General features: G+C 36.0%; 1 protein-coding gene and 1 non-coding gene across 5 annotated transcripts in view; one reads left to right on the forward strand and one right to left on the reverse strand.

Moving 5' to 3' along the window:
- Positions 1-20,875, reverse strand: part of LOC122402517 — a 46,991-nt gene that overhangs the window by 14,045 nt on the left and 12,071 nt on the right. Inside the window, exon 1 of one of the 4 annotated variants that reach the window (XM_043405370.1) lies at positions 3,663-3,841. The exons of 2 other annotated variants lie outside the window; for them this stretch is intronic. The gene's annotated coding sequence lies outside the window, so the exon portion shown is untranslated. Of the gene's footprint in view, positions 1-3,651; positions 3,842-20,875 lie in introns of those variants that run through there. One more of the 4 variants, XM_043405369.1, reaches the window with a different exon arrangement.
- Positions 12,668-12,860, forward strand: LOC122402599. The gene has a single exon (XR_006259526.1). It is a non-coding gene; the product is annotated as a U2 spliceosomal RNA (small nuclear RNA).

The raw sequence follows: 20,875 nt of genomic DNA on the forward strand, positions 1-20,875 counted from the left end.
GCCGCGTTTTCTGTTCCTGCGACGCACTAAGCCGGCGAATGAACTCATTTTTTAGCGTCGTGTACGGATCCGCGGCCGGGGGATTCATGATAATGTCTCTTACTTCCGCGGCGTGTCGCGCACTTAACGCGCCGAGAATGTACCCGAATTTCGTGGTCTCCGACGTTACATTGGATACCTCAAAACTTCTCTCTACCATTGAAAACCACATCTCCGGGTCTCCCGGACAAAACTCGGGTATCCGTACAGCGACGCGATCAACTGCCAACGGCACACCCGCGGATGTCCCTGCGTTAACGTTAGGGTCAGTCATTTTACCAGTCTTGGTCACAAAAGATTAATTTCACCGCACACACACACCGCGCCTACTATTTGTCAGACCGTGTCCTTTCCTTATGTCCTTAACACTATACACTTATTTCTCTACACTAACTAATATTGTCCGTATACAAAAATGTCCAAATTTTCTTAAAAAAACTTTACTTGCGCGGCGAGATCACGTCGGGGTCACCAATGTGGGATCGGGAAGATAATGACTCCGCTCTGTTCCGTTCCGCACAATTTTATTGTTGCTGTCGTACAACGACGTGACTCGTGGTGCGGGTTACGCTCGACTCTCTGGTACGATCATCGCCACCGTACCAAGAGGCCTTCAAAAACAAAAGACGGTCAGAGACGACGACAACGGCTTTTCGGCTCACGCGGCTCTGGTCGTCTCGTGTGCAACCATCGTCTCGTGTGCAACCATCGTCTCGTGTGCAACCATACATTGTAGCGGCTTCGAACGGCTAAGGCGTATGTGGTGCCTTGGCCGCCACAGCAGCAATACTCAAAGAGACAATGGTGTATTCTAGACGAAACACTTGAACGTATTGTAAAAAAAAATTTGCAATCAAAATAGCCAATGGTGGGACACCAAGGGGAATAATTTACTATGAATTTTCGCCTTCAAACCAGATCATTAATTTAGAAGTTTACTATTAACAATCGCTACATGTAAACGAATATTTAATGAATCGTCTACATCTCGTCAATAAAAAAGGAGTCGTGTTCCATCAGGACAATGCTCAATTTTGATTCAAAACAAAATTAAGGATTTAAATTGAAAAGTTATGGAGCATTCCCCAAACTCCTTCGCTTTAGTACTGTCAGATTATCACTCTTTTGCCTACAAAATTATTTAAATCGAAAAAGTCCTTCAAGATGATATTAAAAACCTCGTAGGACAGTAGGGAAGTATTAGAGATTAATGGACATTATGTCGTTGGTTAAACTAGTAATTTTCTCTAAAAACAATACAGTCGGATTTACTTCTGTTCAACTCAATATAAAGTACGATAAAAAACGACATAATTTATGGGATGACCTAATATTTCACACAGTATGTTTACAGTTTGTCCAAAATGAAGGAACAGTTAGCAAAACTCGAGTGGAAAGCGCATTTAAATTCCAGGTTCTAAAGAATGAGTTATCTGATAAAACGAAAATTAAATTATGAATTTTTAAATGATTCCTTATTGGGTGATTCAGGCACAGTTAATCTTGTATCTCGTGCGTGTATTCTACGGTAATTATCGTTGCATCCTGTCTTGGAATATTTTTCCATCTTTTTTTCAAATCGTACATTACTTCATCATGCGCTGTATGTTTTCGAGGTCGCCCGCTACTCGACTCGTTTTTGTTATTTTTTATGTTATGTCATACAAATTTTTACAAATACCAACAAATAAATTTCCAGTACACAAACGAAAAAGAACAGGTAAATTTTGCAAATTCATCAAACCTTATAGCGTGTACTGTTTTCGGTACACATGGCGTGGAAATAACACTTATAATTAGTCAAAAGCAACTTGACAGGGAACGTGTTAAATAGCCCTGACCATAGGTCGTTCTTTCATTAGTTTTTGTTCAGACAGTGGATTAGACAGTGCAGTTATGACCAAGCGCGACATTATCTATACTTAATGCAAATAGAAGAAAATATTTGAAAGATAAAATTTAATTGTCATAGCCACAATTAATTGTCATTACACAGTTGCTTAACACGTTGAAATTATTATGATTTATTATCAAAATTCTTGTTTGATTTGAATAACGTTTAAATAAAAGAATTTTTATTTTACAGGTATCGCATTCACGCTCTTGTTTTGCGGGCTATATGTTCTCACTGTAAGAACAGGAACAAGGGCGTTAATGGATTTAAGAAGGATAGAGATTCTTTATTCCCAGGCTAGGGAGCTGAGAAAAAGAAGCAGACGTTGGTTATTAGCGTACGAAATAACGCCACAATGTACCGTAAACCGACGGAGAGCCTTCACGCATGGCGGATCGAAGTGAACAGGACACGGAGAACAAGCACGATCGATTCGTGGCTCGTTACGGCGTCTGGTCGAAAGTTCGAGCGAGCTCCGTGCATTAATATTTCCGTTATTGCGCGCACGAGCACACCGAGGTTATGCCTTTCACACAGACAAAATAATAATAATAGCGATCGTCGGTCGTCCGCTGCTCCCCTGTGTCTTCCAATCGTTCGCGTTGTTCTTCGTTAGAAAAGTCAACAGCGTCGATAATCCACAGTATGTGGTGTCTCGGTTCTTGCACCAATCCACGTTATGGATACTTGCAACGGAATTAAGCCAGTAATGCACTCAGAAATAGTTGACGAGTTAATTAAGTCCCTTTTTTGGTGGTTCTTTTTGTGTTACAGACTCGATGCTATTTCCACGTTTAAATTTGTTAACAATGTCACTCGCTGTACTTCTACTCATATTAACCATTGCCGGAATTTCTCTGAATGATTTTTCAATAATGCATTTTTTGGTATAAGTTTTCATGAATTTTTTTTATCTATTTGGTCTCGGTAACACTCAGTATAAGTTTGGTCCTGACCTTTTCGGACACCTTGCATATAAGAATCACATTCACGATATAAAAATAATTATATAAATGATACTTTTACTTTAAACAGGCATTGATACATTATGATTAGAATAAGAACGGTTCAGAAAATTGTCTGTATTTGAAAGGAATATATAATTTATTTTTATTTGAATTCTTCACAGATATCTATTGATATTTACAAAATATGTATAAATTTTTTCAAAGTAAATTAATCATAATTGAGCATTTTGTATGTTCTAAAACGTAGTAAAAAAAAGTCGTTTCATGATTTCAACCATCTTACATATGTGAAATAAAAAATGAAAAAAGATTCTTAATTAGGATGAGTTTAGTTATAGAAAGTACTAACACGAAAGGAAAAAGTAGATAATTAAATAAATAGTAACACTTTGAAATTTAATTATCATCCTGAAACCAGCTAAAAAAGTATAGTTTTATGGAAAACGTGTTGAATACATTTTTCATCATTTTCGAAAACTAAAAAAATATGAAACAAACGAATTTGGACATAGGATTGTACACATATAACTGTTTTTAAAGAAAATATTTAAAAAAGAATCGATTTTTTGAAAGTTTACAGTAAGATACTCTCTTAACTTCCATTTCCCAAGTCAGTGGAGAAATGGTAAAAACCTGCTGTTTCTATCAATAATTTTAAAGGAAACGATAAAAATTGGTAAAAATGCTCTAGTTTTACAGATAATTTTGTGAAAAACCAATTGACTTATGGATGGGGCAGTATGTACATACTATAATCGAACCTCGGGCGTCCAATTCCATAGATCACTGTGGAATCCTTAATCCAAAACGGTCACGTCCCCATCACTACACAACAGCTCATACATTTTCACGCAAAAATGAAATACTGAAACTCTTAGGATAATTGACGAGAGAGGTATCGAAGAAGAAAAACGGAGTAAAACACGATTGTATCTGTTCGAATCCGTGGTTGCGGCGCGACTGAAGCGTCGATCCCGGGACTTTCACTTCGAGATCCGTGCGACCCTCCAATCCCTTCTCGATCCGATTATCCGCAGCACGCCCACGCTCACCGCTCTGAATCACGATCGAATTGTTCTTACGCGAATAATACCGTTCGTCCAGTGGATAGGGTGAGTAAAGATTGAACGAGAGGCACTGCCTGGTCGCATTTTTCCAGAGATCATCCAGTGAAGTTTAATCCGAAATGGTAAAAATCAAAAATCGAACGGAACTTTTAACAGTTTTTTATCTTTTCTATTTAGTAATTAATGAATATATTTTGATCCTAGCATAAAAAAACCAGGTATTCTGTTACCTTTTCCCACATTTTGTTAGAGAATGTTTGATGCTCTATCGCCAAATCAATCGGAATCATTCATTGTACAGTTCTATGTTGAATTGTGTTTTCAAAATAAGAATTTATAGAAAAATATTTATTTATACAAATATTCTTGTTTAATTGTGAGTATGTATTAATTTTTTCAGCAGTTTGAAAATGGAAAATACGCGGCCATTGGTTAAACAATTCAAGAAAAGGTAGATAGAGAAATGATAATGAGTAGCAGGAGGTATTACGACTTCAAACGTATTTATAGGCTTGTTTAGTAACCAAGATACTCAGTACCCATGTTAAGAAAGTTGTAATTAGGTTTACTATAAATAGATACATGAAGACATTTTACAAGTAAGTCATATAGAATATGAAATTCTTAAATGAAACTAAATTTCTTTTATCATTGTGACCTGTATAACACAATTCTACTACGTTCTTTTTTCCTTTTCAAAAAGAAGAGACTGATTTTCAAATGCATTTTTCAAAAATTGATTATTGGAACAAAGTTTCCATATTATGGTAATTCCATCCAGGACTTGCTATTTATTTTTTTAAAGCCCTCATTAACAAGTTACCGAATCTTTTTCACCAAGAATGCATAGTGTTGTCCTTTTTACGAATGAAAAGTCAAGTTTCTATCAGTTAATTATCGGCTGCGTGAATCGCCGCAGACCCGTGGAAGCACCGTACTCTTCCGTGCTGAATCAGAATCGAGCCGATGCATATTTGAAAAACAAACGAAAGCGTTTACGTAAGCGATTCCTTTTCGTTTTCCGTTGCTGTTCCTCGTTCAACGAACCACGATAACAAACTTCGCGGTTGCAAACACGCGAGTTCATTCACTTTCACGTTTACCGCTACTTGTCATCGGCTTCTTTTATTATTCGGAACATCTAAATCGAATACACGGACTGACATGATTTCTGTAACTTTAAATATGGAATCTGTTAAGTTAATTTCCAATCTAGTTTTTTCCTTCCAGAAGAAAATACAAAATTATAAACTTATTAGTTAGATTTATTACATTCTTTAGAATTTAATTGAAATCTTCACCTTTAAGTTTTCATCTTTTTGTCTCTTATTTGTTATATACTATACTATTTCTTTATTTAATTAAATTCTTTCATAGAATTTTAACACATATTTGAAGAAGATCGTTAAAAACTTGTTCAGGCCATATAGGTATAAGATATTCTATAAATTTCCAAGCTAGGATTTTGGATTTGTTTAGTTTTATGAAATCAGTTTGACCAGTAAACGTGTTAAAATTTCTCTATATAGTGGTCTCTGTACGAATGATTTTCTCGCTTGTAGGAAGAGTTTATTTTGCAATGGACGCAAACGGAAAATTAATACTAGTCGGCGAGGCGGCAACAGAAACGTAATCGTGGCAGGTTATATCGAGTCCCAGCTGTTCACCTCCATCGTCATAATCCATACCCTGACTTTCCTCGTTGTACAGTTACTCCAGGGTGAAAGGTGAACCCTCTCCCTTCCCTTTAAGATTGAACACAAAGGAGGATCTGCGGCTATACTTGTCTGACGGCAATTACAACATCGAGGCACTGTGCTTCGTTCTTCCTCGGCTTCGGGAACCAATTCTTGAAAATAATGATTCATAAGCAAGAAGGGTTGGTCTCTATACGACCGCGTGTTTTGTTTAGAAAATAGCAATTGTATAATTTCATTAATATTTTTCTCTTTCTCCAGTCGTAATTTCAAAAAGACCTTTACGTAACTCGGCTTATTAGTAAACCTTTTTAATACAAACAATTTATACATATTTTTGTAAATGTCTGGAATGAATTTCTTGAAAAAAGAACTCGGATGTTCTCTATTTGTGATATTTAGATAAAGAACAATGTGATAAGCATTTAAAAATCTCGAGTAAAAAGGGCTATCAACTTTAATTGTTGATGTTTCTATCTTAAAAATTTTGGAAACTCATTGAACCGATAAATTTTGTTTTTTCCCACGAAGTTCTGAATTTTATCGTCGTTAACGAGGAAAATTTATTACAATTGCAGGGACAGAGGTATCAGGAAACCTCGTTTGAAGTACGCTGCTTTGAATCGGGCAACTGTCCTTATCCTCCTTCCCACAAAAAGACGAATACTCGCACACATACGCGTGTTTCGTGACCAGGCGAAATAAGGCCAAGGAAAATGGGATCCAAGTACGCTGAAGTCATGCAAGAAGCTCGAAACAAAGGAAAACATATCGGACGTCTTGCCGGAATCGAGTCTAATCTCAATTATCATTCCCTGTACGAATCCTTCTTTATTATTTTGTCGTGCCCTCGGCGCGAGCCATCGCGATGAAAGTGACATCATATTCTCTTCACGAACCAGTTCTCATTGACTTTAATACCGGTTCCCTTCGGCGATGGCTCTGCGACGGACCCAGCACACTCGTCGGGCGAGGTTGTAACCTTAGGATGGGTTCACAGTCACGTAGTTCACTCTGTTTAGATTTGTTTAGGCCAGATATCATAAGTGTTATAAGCAGAGTCGGATACGTTTTATTCGCAAATAAAATAAGCCCTTTGGCAAAAGAACGAGAAACAATCGTAGCAATGATAAGATTGAAAAGGTCAAACGGGCCGCAAAATTTTGTGGATCGGGTGTTCGGTGTGCCCGAGTTACAAGGGATTAAGCAAAGCGAGGCATAAAGAAACTACGAGTTGGTCCGTACGAGAAGGATGCAAAATAATTATTGCGAAATGATACCCGGTGCTTCAACCTGCTTCGGGTTACACAACACCAGATGCACCCACTGATGCATCGCATCGGTTATTACTGGTACAGACCAGCGTGCGAGGTACGAAGTTACATCGTCGAGCGACTCAATAAATTCATCACGGATTCGCGGCGGTTCAACCGCATGGAACGCCGTGACAGTTCGTTAACGTGAGAAACGATCCCATTCAACCGTGGAACAGAGTTTGAAATTCCTCGTCTGTGTCGTTTCGTTTCTTCCGGATCACTGCTTCCCGTTTTTATTTCTTAGCCGTATTTGCATTGCAGAGCAATTCATTTTAATTTCATGGCTCCTGTACTGTAACTACAGATTTATCGAATCGAAGGTTTGTTTCCTCATTGATCGGTTAAACGCGTAAGGCTACAGTTACAGTGGATACGTTTTGGTTCGAACTAGAGTTCTGACGAAATTTAGCCAATCGAACCAACCTTTTCAATCAACGATAAACAACGGAAACCTCTTGTTACTGTACTGTAGGCTACTTATACTTGACACACACAAATACATTTCATGAAATAGAACTCGGTGGTTGTTTATGTAAACTGAATTAGAACGAGGTGATTGTCGGGTGTAGAGATTCGCGTGTGTTCTGACGAAGGAAACCACTCGTAGAAGAATCTACAGGATTGATTGTTCTGATGTGTTCGTCAGAACTTCAGTTCGGACGAGGTCGCAGCCACTTTAACTGTAGCTTAAGGTGGGCGCATACTGTGGCGCGGCTTCTTTTCTTGCAAACAAACCGGGATCGCCAGATTTTAAGTTTGAACGAGACTTTGTTTCCAAGAAAAGGGGGTCAAGACTTGATGGAATTAAGGGTGGTAACAAAATTTTAGGTATTACATATTTCTCTTTCTCGATATACATAATTATAATATGACATAGAAAGAATATGAATTAATTTCCTTTATGATTTTATAAAGGCATATATAAACAAACTTTAAACAAGATAACAACTATAGTTAGTAAAATAATAAAACAAAGTGAATGGATCTTCTTGGGCGTTAATTCGAGGTCTGAAAAGAAGGAAGAAAAAGCCACCATAGTGGTGAAGGAAGTCGTTTGCGGTCGAATGAATCGAACCTTGGAAAGAGAGGCCGTCTCCTCGGGCAGACGATGCTGAAAACAACTCGTAAAAGCCTGCGGCACGTCGATGAGAAGTCTCCTTTGTGGGATTACCGTTCGACCGCCAACCAAGCGACCAGATCTCGCTTCAGGGAATTCGCCATAACGATCTTGACTCTCGTTTCGTTCGAGATGGATTCACGAAATATCAGCTGCGTGTGTAGTAATGTCCTTCGCGTAGTTACAAATTTTTGTTCTTTAGGTTGTTGCATAGTTGGCTTGATGGTTTGAACGACAATCTATCGGTTGTAATCTAATAAGAACGGGCGCGAACCGAGCCAACAGACTGGCAAGATGATTTCAGAAACGGGTTCCAAACGAGCGTCGAGCAAGAAGATCGTTCGCTCACGGAAAGACGGTGGAAGGTCCAAGAAAAGAAAAAAAGAACAAGCAGGATGATTCGCAGTCCTGATGATACTCGGCTGTCCTTGAATCAGCTTGTAAGCTAAATTGACTACACGGATCTTCGTGAAGTTTTCAGGGTACCAACTCCGCCCTTCAAATTGATTTTTCGTTGGAAAAAGAGTTTCTTGCAGAAAAACTGCATATTAATTTTTGTATACATACTGTTAAAATAATTGCTGCGCTGGAACTCTTCAGATCATATTAATCCGAATGGGAAATAGATTGTAATATTTCAATTAATCTGATCTCCATTAAAAATAAATGATTTATTGCAAATATAGAACAAGTAATAACATCAAATGTATGTATTAAAGAATTTTATATTTATATTTTATATACATATGTAGAATGGATATGATTGTAGAATATTACGAATTAATTAAAACTTTTAGTGAAAAATGGAAATTAAAGAAGAATACAAAGATACAGTCATTTTGTCAGTTGACGAACTGTAACTTCTCCTCCTTCTCAACTGTTTTTTTCATTCATTTTCGGTTAAAAAATTAAATTTTATAGTATTACAATTTCACGTTCAATCGAAACTTTATTATAGTTATTTTTTATATTCTTGTTGTATAACAACGATTCTCCTTTATTCAGAATCCGGTTAGATCGCTTAATTAGTTGGTAAATAGGTAGATATTTTAAGCACATCATCATTGTGCCTCATCATCGACTGGAATCTCCCGGCAGAATATTGCAAATACATACTTTTATTCGCAGCATTGTTCTTTCATCGTCAAATCGAGGACGCTTGCATTAAATCCACGACTATAGAAAAGATCCACATATCGTGAATGGAGAGTTTCTCTTTGCGGCTTTATCATGAGTCCCATGTTTCACGAATAATCGAGGAGGACACGTTACTTTTACTATTAGTGCAATTGTTATAGTCTCCTTTCCGTTTGAACTCAGTTAAAGAATTACACACGTATGTCTATATTTATGTAAACAATCAGAAAACAATTGATTCAATATTTACTGTAATTGTAAAACTTGTAACCAATTCTAATTTAGACGTACTTTAAAAATAGTTATTACGAAAATTGTACAAAAAAGTAGAAGTCTTCTATTTACACAAAAATGTGTGGATTCAAAGTTTCAGTGAGTGCATTCCAGTTTATAGTTATTTTAAAGTAAAAGTTAGCAGGTGAAATTTGCTGTTATATCAGAACCAATTAAAAATTTTCAATATTGAGAATTCTCATTTATTTACCAAATATTGCATTAAACGGGGAATATATAAATATATAAACCATTTGTTCGAATAACGATTCTCATAAGCCATCTAGTCTTTTAAAGCCATAAGACAATTTGTTTTAATAGTTACATACATATAATTGTTTTCAGTCTGATATGCATCGAACTTGCAACACGATTCGCTAGAGTTTACCAAGTATTTGTTAAAGTTTCATGATATTTCGGTCAGATATTAATATGAATAAAAGGAACATTTGTAATGGAAAGTTTGCAAACTATATACTGAGTCTCCCACACGTGTGTTTTCTGGTTATCTTTGCAAGAATCGTTTCGTAATATGTCGTTACATCAGATAAAATTTTATGTGTTGATGCCTACGGCTGAAAAGAACGCAATTTTTCAACCTTTTCCGACGAAACTTGAGTAACATCGCGATGGGAAGGAAATTATCGCGAAACACTTCCGAAAAATGTGACATCGCTCTATATAACTAAAATGCAATCTATAACTTTCGGTTCTTCAAGATTACTCAATTATTAACACATACTAGAATTATACTTCTATTAAACCATTTAGAATAAGAATTAAAACTTTTTAAAGCATATAAGAGATTGTGACCTCCTTTTGATTAAAAACTTCATCCATTGAAAAGATAATATAAAAGATCCTATTACTGTCGTCCGTACGATCAACTGTGTTTTTATTGCATTGTTTTAATTATTTCTTTATTAATAACACGAGTTTTATTATCTGTGTATTTATTATTATACACATACAGGGTGTTCGGTCATCCCTGGGAAAAATTTTAATGGGAGATTCTAAAAGCCAAAATAAGACGAAAATCAAGAATATCAATTCCTTGATTGAGGCTTCGTTAAAAAGTTATTAAAAAATTGAATTAAAAAATTTCAAATCGTTCTGGAAAAATTGTTTTCAGATGCGGGGGTCAATTACAATCATTTTTGTTGAATAGACATATCCCCGAAATCCTGCGTATTTTCGAGAAAAAAATTCAGTACGAGCAGAACTTTAAACGTTAATAACTTTTTAACAAAGCCTCCATCAACAAATTGGTATTCTTGATTTTCGTCTTATTTTGGCCTCTAGAATCTCCCATTACAGTTTTTCCCAGGGGTGGCCGAACACTCTGTATATTATTTACATTCTTAAAGTCCGATTTAATTCTATTCTTAATATGTATCAATTGTGATTTTAGAGTAATAATATGACCTACAAACAATCAGTATACAACAATTATTTCACAATGTCTCATACTAAGTATGCACAGTAGGAAATATGTGTATCTTAAAATTTCCTTTTCAAGTTATATCTCATTATTAGTATTTATTATTTGCTTAATTTTTTTCAGGAACCAAATATAATTACAAATGTAATTTGAACTACAGGGGTTGGAACCGAGACTTTGGATGGATACTTCTTGTGTTAAATTTGGACAGTAAGTTTCTACATATGATGTAAACGTGAGTGCAGAAGTCCAGCAGAAGTTTACTGAATCAGACATTGATAAAAAGAAGTTTTGCTGCATTTACAGGCATAGTTAGTCTTTATTATGTTTCACATTCCCTGCCGTGGGCGACAACTTTCTCGACGAAACTTTGTTATAATAACCGTCCATATCGTTCGCCACGATTATCTAACAAAGAAATATGAAAGCACCGCTGGCCGAAAAATGATTAACGCCTGTGCAACCATCGATCGCAATTAGGGCCGACAGACAGCTAACTTAACACGGCGTATTGCACGCGGTAATCGATAAGCGTTGAACCGCTATGACGAACTGGTTTCAAGTTGGCCACCTTCCGGGTTTTGCAATTTTGAAAAGTTTCAGTCTGACGGACAAGTTGCAAAATGATTAAAAAGTCTCGTATCGCAAACTATCTAATAAAGGGACTACTATAACCCATCTTGCAATATCATGAAGGGATCCTAAAATATGTAACGTTTAAACTGTCTAGCTCATAGTAGTATCGTCACAAAAAAGCGATTCTCCATGAGCCTTGGTATGATCAGCTTCCGACGAATTTTTTGTTTCAAAAGTCGACTGCTCCGGGTTCCGACGAAACAAAATGGCTAGACGCTGAAAACGAGTCCGTGTCAAAAAAGTCCGGGAAGCACGGCTTAATCAAATACGTCTAGACACCTACGACCAAACGATTCAACTTTGAACGACGAGCACAGGAGAAGCAAGGAAAAGAGAGGGCCCCGGCTTTTCTCTTATGTAACGTAGCTTGAAGTTTCTGCTCGGTGTAGCGTGTACATAAACCGCCTCGCGACTTCCAAGCAACACGATGAAGCCATTGTCTCACGTGTTCGGCCGAGTTATTCTCTTCGCTATCCCGCGAACAAGCAAAGTTTTCAATGAGTGGAGCCAGTTTCCAAGTTTCATCGTGTCCAAATATTGTCCTGAGATTTAATTGGTATTGAAAATTGAGTGGAGGTATAGTAAAGTGGAATAATTCTGACTATCTAAACAAGAAATGCTATAAAATTTGAATAAGTTTAACATTTATAAGTTTTTTTATATTAAATCATAGTTAAACGTGTCTAGTTCTTATTAGTGTGACCGAGAGGGTATTTTACGTTATAACAAAATTAGATAATATTTTTGGAGGTAAAAAAAGATGTCAAATTGTATTTATATAGATAATATCTGGCATATGGCCAATACTCATTTCGATGGACTCATTCAGAAATATTTCATTTACTGTAATTTTGTAATACACGTAATTTGATGTTATTTTAATTATTATATTATAATACAAAATAATATCAATTCAACATATGTATTATAATCGATCGATATCTTTTAAAATGTAACCCCTATATGGAAGGGTAGTAATTTGGTTCTACTCGGCACCGTTAGGTGGTGTGTTCAGTGACTTCTTTCTCGCAGATAATATTGCTTCTGTACAGTATAAGAGGATTGTCGAAATTTCAAATGGCATCGCTTCTCGGCCTTATGGCTAAGATCAAAGTGTAGTACCTGTTCTTATCAGCTTAATATCTGATACACTTCCCATCGGGGAGTCAGAATATTAATCTGATTTTTGGAAATTGACGGAGCAGTCGGAGCCTGCTCCACCTCTGTCGCGAGTCACTCTGGCATTGCATTGCCGCCAGGAATGGCTCAATTATTATATTATAAAAATAATCTTATAATTAGGTTTTAAGAATTTACTTAATTATAATAATACAAATATATTCTATGTTCGACGAGAATAGGGGCACTTCTGTTTTTATTCGTCGACTGTGAATTACAATTTTCTTCATCGCTTGGGTTGGCATTTGTTTATATTTTTCATGCCAATTCTCGTTGAGCTGGGTATAGAATAGGTTAATGTAAAAAAAAAGAATGTTTTTTTATTTTTAAGTTATAGTGGCACTGTGCCGATAGCACACAGTCTTACTGGTTTAATAATGGTTCTCAAGGACCGTAGTCTGACTTTTATCTAGAAAGGGGCAATAGTGTTAGACTAATTATTTATTGTTTAATATAATGTACAATATTTGAATAATAATTGATATATGGTACCGAATGCTTGTAATACTCATTCTATTATATATTTTTGCCATTTAGTTCCAAAGAAAATTAAATTTAAAATTTATTTATTTATGAAATAAATGAGGCAGACTTTGTCCCATCCTGGCTACGCTCTTGGAAGTTCCAACTGTATGCAATCTCTTCTCCGATGACACTGTCCAACTCGAATAGAGTGATTTGAGCTCCTCTGCAATTTTATTTACCGTTAACTCTTGGAATTGCTTATCCGTTTAACACGTAGCGCAAAGGAACGTGCATAAACGAACAAACTGGCCTGATATACATATTGCAGTATAATGTATAAAGTTTTTGAACGTTTTGCATTTTTTTAATTATATTGTACCACAATTCCCGCTTTCAAGTGACTAAATCGAGACCACCAGTTTACTTGTCTGTAATCTATATCGAGGTTAATTATAGCTGTACCTCGAGTTTGCACCGTAACGTATATTTAGTTTTACATCTATAGTTACTTTTCTTTTTTTACACATTTTTTTTGTGTATAATCATTTAACAAGCCGATGGCGACAGCTTGGTAGTCAATATCACATGTCATTCATTATAATTTTGTGCATGTCACAGCTACCTATTATATAGAATGGTCTAATAACTTTGACCACTTCTATTTTCTGTTATATCAGAAAAATATAACGATAAGTCATTGGGGAATTCAATGTTAGTCTGGAATTCTTCTGTATTTCTTTTACAGTCGCTATTTCTACCTGAGGTACCCACGATCCAAGTATCAATAATATTGGGGTTTAATCTTTCCTTGGGACATAAGTACGAAGCCTCGAAACCTTGGACCTTCTCCCCTCTAACCCATCTAATTCGCGACGTCGCATCGCGTCGCTGTTAATGGTACGGGCTCGTCATTCGTTATGTGAAAATTGACGCGGTAAGACGTGTTGACAACTAAACGCTTCTTCGTTATTATTACTTTCGGTGAGTCTCTAATGGTTTCTTCTTGTATTTTTACTACAAATTAAATCGGAATCGTGAAAACAATTGAGTTGATATTTTATGATATTTTTCTGGTATCGACCGGTACGGCGTCAATTATACTTATATCTTTCTAAACGAAATTACACTTTTCATACAACATATTTCGAGTTCCATTGTTGTTTAATTGTGATATAGGTACGTTCACTGCGATGTATTTGATTTGAATTTATGTTTTATTTCTATTACAGTTTCTGATTGCAACACGACTGTAATCCTAAATTATGTGTATGTATTTCTTACTGTGTCGATTATCCGGAATGTTCGACTAATATTTATTCTTTTATTTTTTAGTATTGAGACACACTCCTTTAAAGTGGAAAAATGTTTAAAAGATCGTGCATCAAATTGTAAGAGGATTCTTGTGAGGATGACTTTGTGATGGTTTTAATGAGTCATTGGATATTTGATGGTCAACAATGGTGGAATTATGGTCATAGATGATCAATAATGAGGTTGACATCAGGGTCAGCAATCTAGTGAAGACCAAGGAAATGCCAAGAGGTAGGACCAATGAAATACAGTCACTATTGTAGAAGTTATGGTCGTTTGAAAATTGGACTATTTTTATGGGGGTTTCCTCATTTTACGGGGTTAAGGAAAAATTTCTCTAACATTCGTAGCATTTCCAAATATTTTCCACCAAAATACGCGTTATTTGCATTTTGAAACATTAAAATTCTTCAATCTGTTCAGGAGTTATGATACTTTAACCGTACGCAAGTGGAATATTTTTGGTCAGACATTGAATTTTCGGTAAAGAATTTTTTCTCGAAAGTACGTAGGATTTTGGGTGTATGTATATCGACCAAAAATGCTTGTAATTGACCCTTGCAGACAAAAATAATTTTTCCAGAACGATTTGAAATTATTTAATTTTGTCGAAAAATTTAGGCATCTACCCCCTGTTGATTTTTCTTAAAAATACACTTTTGATTTTTAATAAATTTGTTTGAGGTTGTACGGATGCGTTGTCTAATACTTTTTTGTAGGTATCCTTGAGTGTAATATTTTCTGTCATTTTTTACAGAGTCTTGACATCTCATTATCGGATTCATGGATTCAGAGAACTTCTCCGATGACTTTGTTGATGATTTCCACTAGATAACATGGTCGTACGGGTACTACTCTTGCATTCTACGGTTGGTGAGTTGCATATTATTTTTGTTCCTCCTGTGAGCTTTTACGAGGCAAATTCTTTTGAAAATTCCTTTGTTTCTTGTTTCTTCGACACAGTTATCTAAGAACAATCGTTGGTCATAAAAAAGCTATATTAATGGAAAGTGGCTGGTAATCTGTTAGCAATTTCCTCGCGGTGAGATCTTGATAATTAATATTATTTAATGCGTAATTAATAATTAGAAAAGCACTGACTCCGTTTCTTTTTTGGGAGAACCGGAAGTCCGTAATTTAGTCGACCCACTTAAGTAAAGAATATCGTTATAATGCACGGAATTACTGGAGTTTGTGATCTCCTATAGTTGGTCTCTGGATGTCAGGAACGACACGAGGACAGGGCAACGGGAATCTGGGCGAGCAAAGACCGCTTTACACGCTGCAGGTTGCATAACGGTTTCGCACAGCATCCAGCGTACAGTATCTGATGCTTACAAAGAAAGAAAAGCAACATGGCTATATTGTTGTCCGACTCTTTTCAAACACTGAATCGGTAGGTTGCTCGAAACAAAGGAAAGTGGGGTGAAAAATAATCATAGAGCGTATACTCCACACCGTATCATACATCTTTTGTTTCAAACATTTTTCCACATAGCAAACAGTTTTTAAGTATTTGAGGTCGTAGATCTTGCTCGGACCACTCGATATATTTTAATTATGATCTCATGCATATACAGGAAAGTAATTACGTTAACGGGTTTGTTGCGTGTCAGTATACCTAAAGATGTTAATGAATACAGATCGATGAATTACGCTTTTAGTCAGGGCACAGTTTCGTAATCGGTGGCAGAAAATTTGTAACGGTGACATGGATAAGGAATATTTGACTCGCCTAAGTGAACGTTCATTTCACTGACCCGTCTAATCACGAGGTCCATGTCGAATTTGTCGAGACGGAGCACCTTTCCTTCAGGTTCGATTACAGCATCGAATTCAGAAAGCGAACCAGAACGAGAGCGTATCGGCCCGCCGGTTTGTTTTTGCAATTACAAAACCGGAAGTACCGGATCGGTAGATGCGTTACAGCTGAAACGTGGATTTAGTGTCGCCACTTTACGCTTTGAGTGCCGCGTCTCCAAAAAACGAAAGACTGTATCATTTATTCAAATGGCGATGTCTTAGATAATTTTCCGGTGTGTACGTCGAATAGAATAATTATAACTCGTTTTTAACCCTTGACTGGTATTGTGGAATACTTTAATATCTCAACGATTCAAATTTATTTCATTTCCAATTAATATTGTGCTCTGTTATTCTGTGTAACTGACAAATAAAATAAAGACAATTGTGCAAGGAAGTTGGCTGCTTTTTATTTTCTTATAGTATATTTTGGGATAGAAAAATGCTCTACGATGTTAGTTATTGTAAATATACGATTCCAGTTAAGGGTTGAAACATAATGAATGTATAATAAAACATCGATTATCTAAACTAACACGTAGACTTTGTTTGAATAATCGATCTTTAAAACCAAAATTGCAATTAAAATAACAAGAAATAAAATAATTTTGAAAGATACATGTTTACTGTATAAAAAAGCACATAGCAAACGTAATATAAAAAGTAAATTTTTAAATTTAGTTAAGTTTCGCATTTCTTGTAGTATTTGAAAAGGATCTATTTCTTTTTTAATTCTTATTTGTTTTGATGCAATGTACATTTTTTCATTATCTAACTAGAGAGAGAACGACTTTGACACAAACCTTTAAACACAAGTTTGTAATGCTTGTTTATTCGTCTTATTTTACCACGTATAATGATTGTACATCAGGAATTAAACAATTTAGAAGCGTTCAGACTGATTTCTTGGTGTTTTTTAAAGAAACTCGTACGTAAGACGAAGTTTCCTTTTTTTGTAGAAAAAGGTTATTCCTGACAAGAAACGCGGTTGAATGCAAATCGTTGTTTCATATTGTGCAAGTTTTCTGAGCGATTCGATTGGTCACGAAAGACCCACGTTTTACCGAGTGCTTGGGCTTCCATTTTTTCGATACCTGTTTTTACACCCACGCGATCGAAACGATCGACATACTCCGTACAAAACACACTATCAACCTTGGCAAACAAGAGGTACGGTTCAGTGATTTATGACTCTCTTAGGAACCGACTTTTTTAAGACCATCGGTTCCCCATGAAGTTTTCTGTAAGTAAAGGTCGTGGAGTATTACAACCCTTTTACGCTCGCTCTGCCTATAGTCTGCAAGCTGAGGTATTTGTTAAAGAATTCATGCTATATCGTTATATCATTAGTTATCTAGAAAACCCCCACTAATATGGTAGAACCTCGATTATCCAACTTAATAGGAACGACGTGGGTTGATCGTATAATCGTAGGTGTCGGAAAATCGGATGATTTTTTTCACCTTAGGGCAACAGGTGAATTATAAATGTATCGTAATCAAAGGTTGTACGTAATATGGAAACCTTATTTTCTTCAAACATGTGTTTCTCTCGTCAATTCGTATATACCTCGTGTCCATTTTAATATTATTTCTTATGGGTCAAGAGACACACTGCTTATTTCTGATTTCTTTTTTCCTGCCTGTTCCATTGTCTACAGTTTCCTTTCTTTCGTCTCTTTGACGCATTTAAGTCTGTACCTTCTATTTCCTTTCTGTGCCCCTCCAATTGTCCCTATCAGTTTTGCTTCTTCCTCGACTCTCACAAGGAACCATCGCGAACGGTCCGGCTTCGATTTTGATGAAACTTTGTACACTTATAAAGCAGCCAAAAATAATCGACACGTATTTTTTTTTAGCTGCGGTAACTCGAGTTTAAGGGGTGAAACCACCCCTTGAAGTTTTGGCTCGAAACGGCTATCTCGAAAACGGAAAGACATACAAAAAAATTGTTAATGGGCGAGGTTGATGGTTTCTTATGTACAATAACATGGTGTTAAAAAATTTAAAAAAATACTATTTGTTTATAACAAAAAAAAATTTATTAACTTAATTTTTCATTTTATTGAAATTTTCATAATGACAAAAAATGACGAGCATTTTATTCCAAATCCATTGGTATGTAATATTTTAAAATTGCCTCTTACAGTTTTGCAGATTTTGATGATTTACATCTTGCGCGCACATCCATTATGGTAGTAGCCGTTCTAACTTTGATTTTAATGAAGCCTTGTAGGCTTGCACTAAATTATACAGTAACAAGTTTCTTAACAGCAATGAAAAGATTTTTTTTTATGCCCACCTATGACATTGTGGCAAAGGGGGAGCGATTTATAAATTATAAATACATACAGTGTGTATACCAGGAGATAAAGATACACTTATTATTCTCATGATGTACTTGCTTTAAAATACAAATTGAATAAATAAATATTGTCATTTCTGCGGCTCGCCTATCATGCAGTTTACGCACGTTATCTAAATCTTCACTGTTGTGAAAGCATTCTATGTAATTTGTATAATAAAAATACGTGTCAAATGAGATTAGTATGTGCATCTGTATCTCTGTTGTTATTAACATTCTTTAAAATCGAGACGGTTTTTGTAATAAACATGATAAAATGGGTATATTGAAATGGAGTTTGTATTATACCTTTTGATAACGTGACATATCGTAAAGTTAATTAAATTGATTGAACTTGTCATGTGAAAATAATATTTGTTGGTAGATAAGTGGGAGAACTTGGATATATATATATATTGCAATTAGCTCTTTATAAGCGTGTAGAACATTGTTGGTTATCCATACAACCGAGGTGCCGATTCTGGGCATTTAAACGTTGCACTTATCCAGCCAATCTTTTGTTGCATATATCCAGCTTTTACTGTATTCAGAAAGATGGTAAATATTAATCCTATTAATGTAATAACTTTACTGTATGCTGCGTTTGTTGAGTGGAACCAGGGACCCACGCCAATTAATAGCGCAGAAGAAAATTTAAGGGATGTATTATTCGATTTAATTGTAAGAAGTGTCGAAGACACGGCATTCCTGGTTGAACATGAAACGTGTGTTGAAATGGACGGGACGCCTATCGACCAAGAAAATCAGGATGTTGATTTGAACTGGTTGTGGGTAGATGAAGAGGAGGAAAATAGGACACCGAATATTCCAAACATATACGAACAAGACGTTGTATGTCATTCGAATAAGGAATACATCCCATTCGAATATAAAAGGAGAGCTGTGGCGTACTGGAACAGCGGGAAGTCGAAGCGATTAAAATTAGACACCGTACGTTCCAAATTCCGTCACGTGAAATCCGAAAGAATGCTTCGTAAATGGGCTTTACAAGTTGAACAGGGTGGCACAAAAAAGGAAAAGATAAAACGTATTGCAGAGTATACATTTAATAAATTTATGGAAGCTCGGCAGTTAAGAGTAATTGTGCATGAAGTAGATCTACGGCAATGGGCTTTACAAGCGAGGGACATAGAAAATTTACAAACATTTAAAGCCGGATATACTTGGCTATATACTTTTAAAAAGATGTTTAGATCAGTGTCCAGAAAAATTACCAGATTTGTAACCACAAATATGGTAAATCGAGAAGACGATATTCATTTGCAATGCAGCGCATTCGTGAATGAAGTAAAATCATATATAGTCCGAAATGAACCACACAATGTTTACAATTCCGATCAAAGTGGTTTTAATTTGGAATTACATTCAGGGCGCACTTTGGCTGAAGAAGGTATAAAAATCGTAGAAGGAGGTGTTCAATCAGTGTCATCCACCACTCATAGTTACACCATCCAGCCAACCATTTCAGCTGATGGACAATTACTGTCACCATTATTTATTGTACTGAAAGAGATTACAGTACATTTCGGGCCGATTGTGGAACAACATTTATTTCGCCCTGACAATGTATATCTTGTACCTTCAAAGTCAGGCAAATTAACTACGCACCATTTCAAGACCTGGTTAAGAGAGATTTACTTCGCAAATACTGGGGCCGCAACAGTTCTAATTCTTGATTCCTGGAGTGGTCACTGTAAGAAGACGGTGAACGAAGTTACTCCCGAAGGTAAAAATGTAAAACTTTTTATAATACCAAAAGGTGGAACAAAGTATGTTCAACCACTGGATGTTTACGGTTTCCGCACTTGGAAAAATTTCGTCCGCCGATTTTCCGATATAGTTCTCGTTTTAAATCACGACATTAATCTCCACGCTAGGAATAATATAATTAAACTTCAATCTCTGGTCCACAATCAATTTTCATCGCCAAGGTTCCAAAATTTTATTAAATACTCCTGGTATAAATCCGGATATATAGATGAAAAGCCAAATGCATTCCAGAATCCTGTTGAGTCCTGCTATTCTGTTGAAAATGAGCCAACATGTCATATTTGCGGTGACGTGGCAATAATTAAATGCGCATGGTGTAAGAAATCTTTATGTTTCAAACATTTTTTCGACGAGTACCACTATTGTCGGAACTATATAGAATAATTGTTATACACACT

Source organism: Colletes gigas, unplaced genomic scaffold (genome assembly GCF_013123115.1).
Source record: "Colletes gigas isolate AHSC1104 unplaced genomic scaffold, ASM1312311v1 Colletes_gigas_Sc00037, whole genome shotgun sequence".
In the NCBI taxonomy this organism is placed as follows: Eukaryota; Metazoa; Arthropoda; class Insecta; order Hymenoptera; family Colletidae; genus Colletes; species Colletes gigas.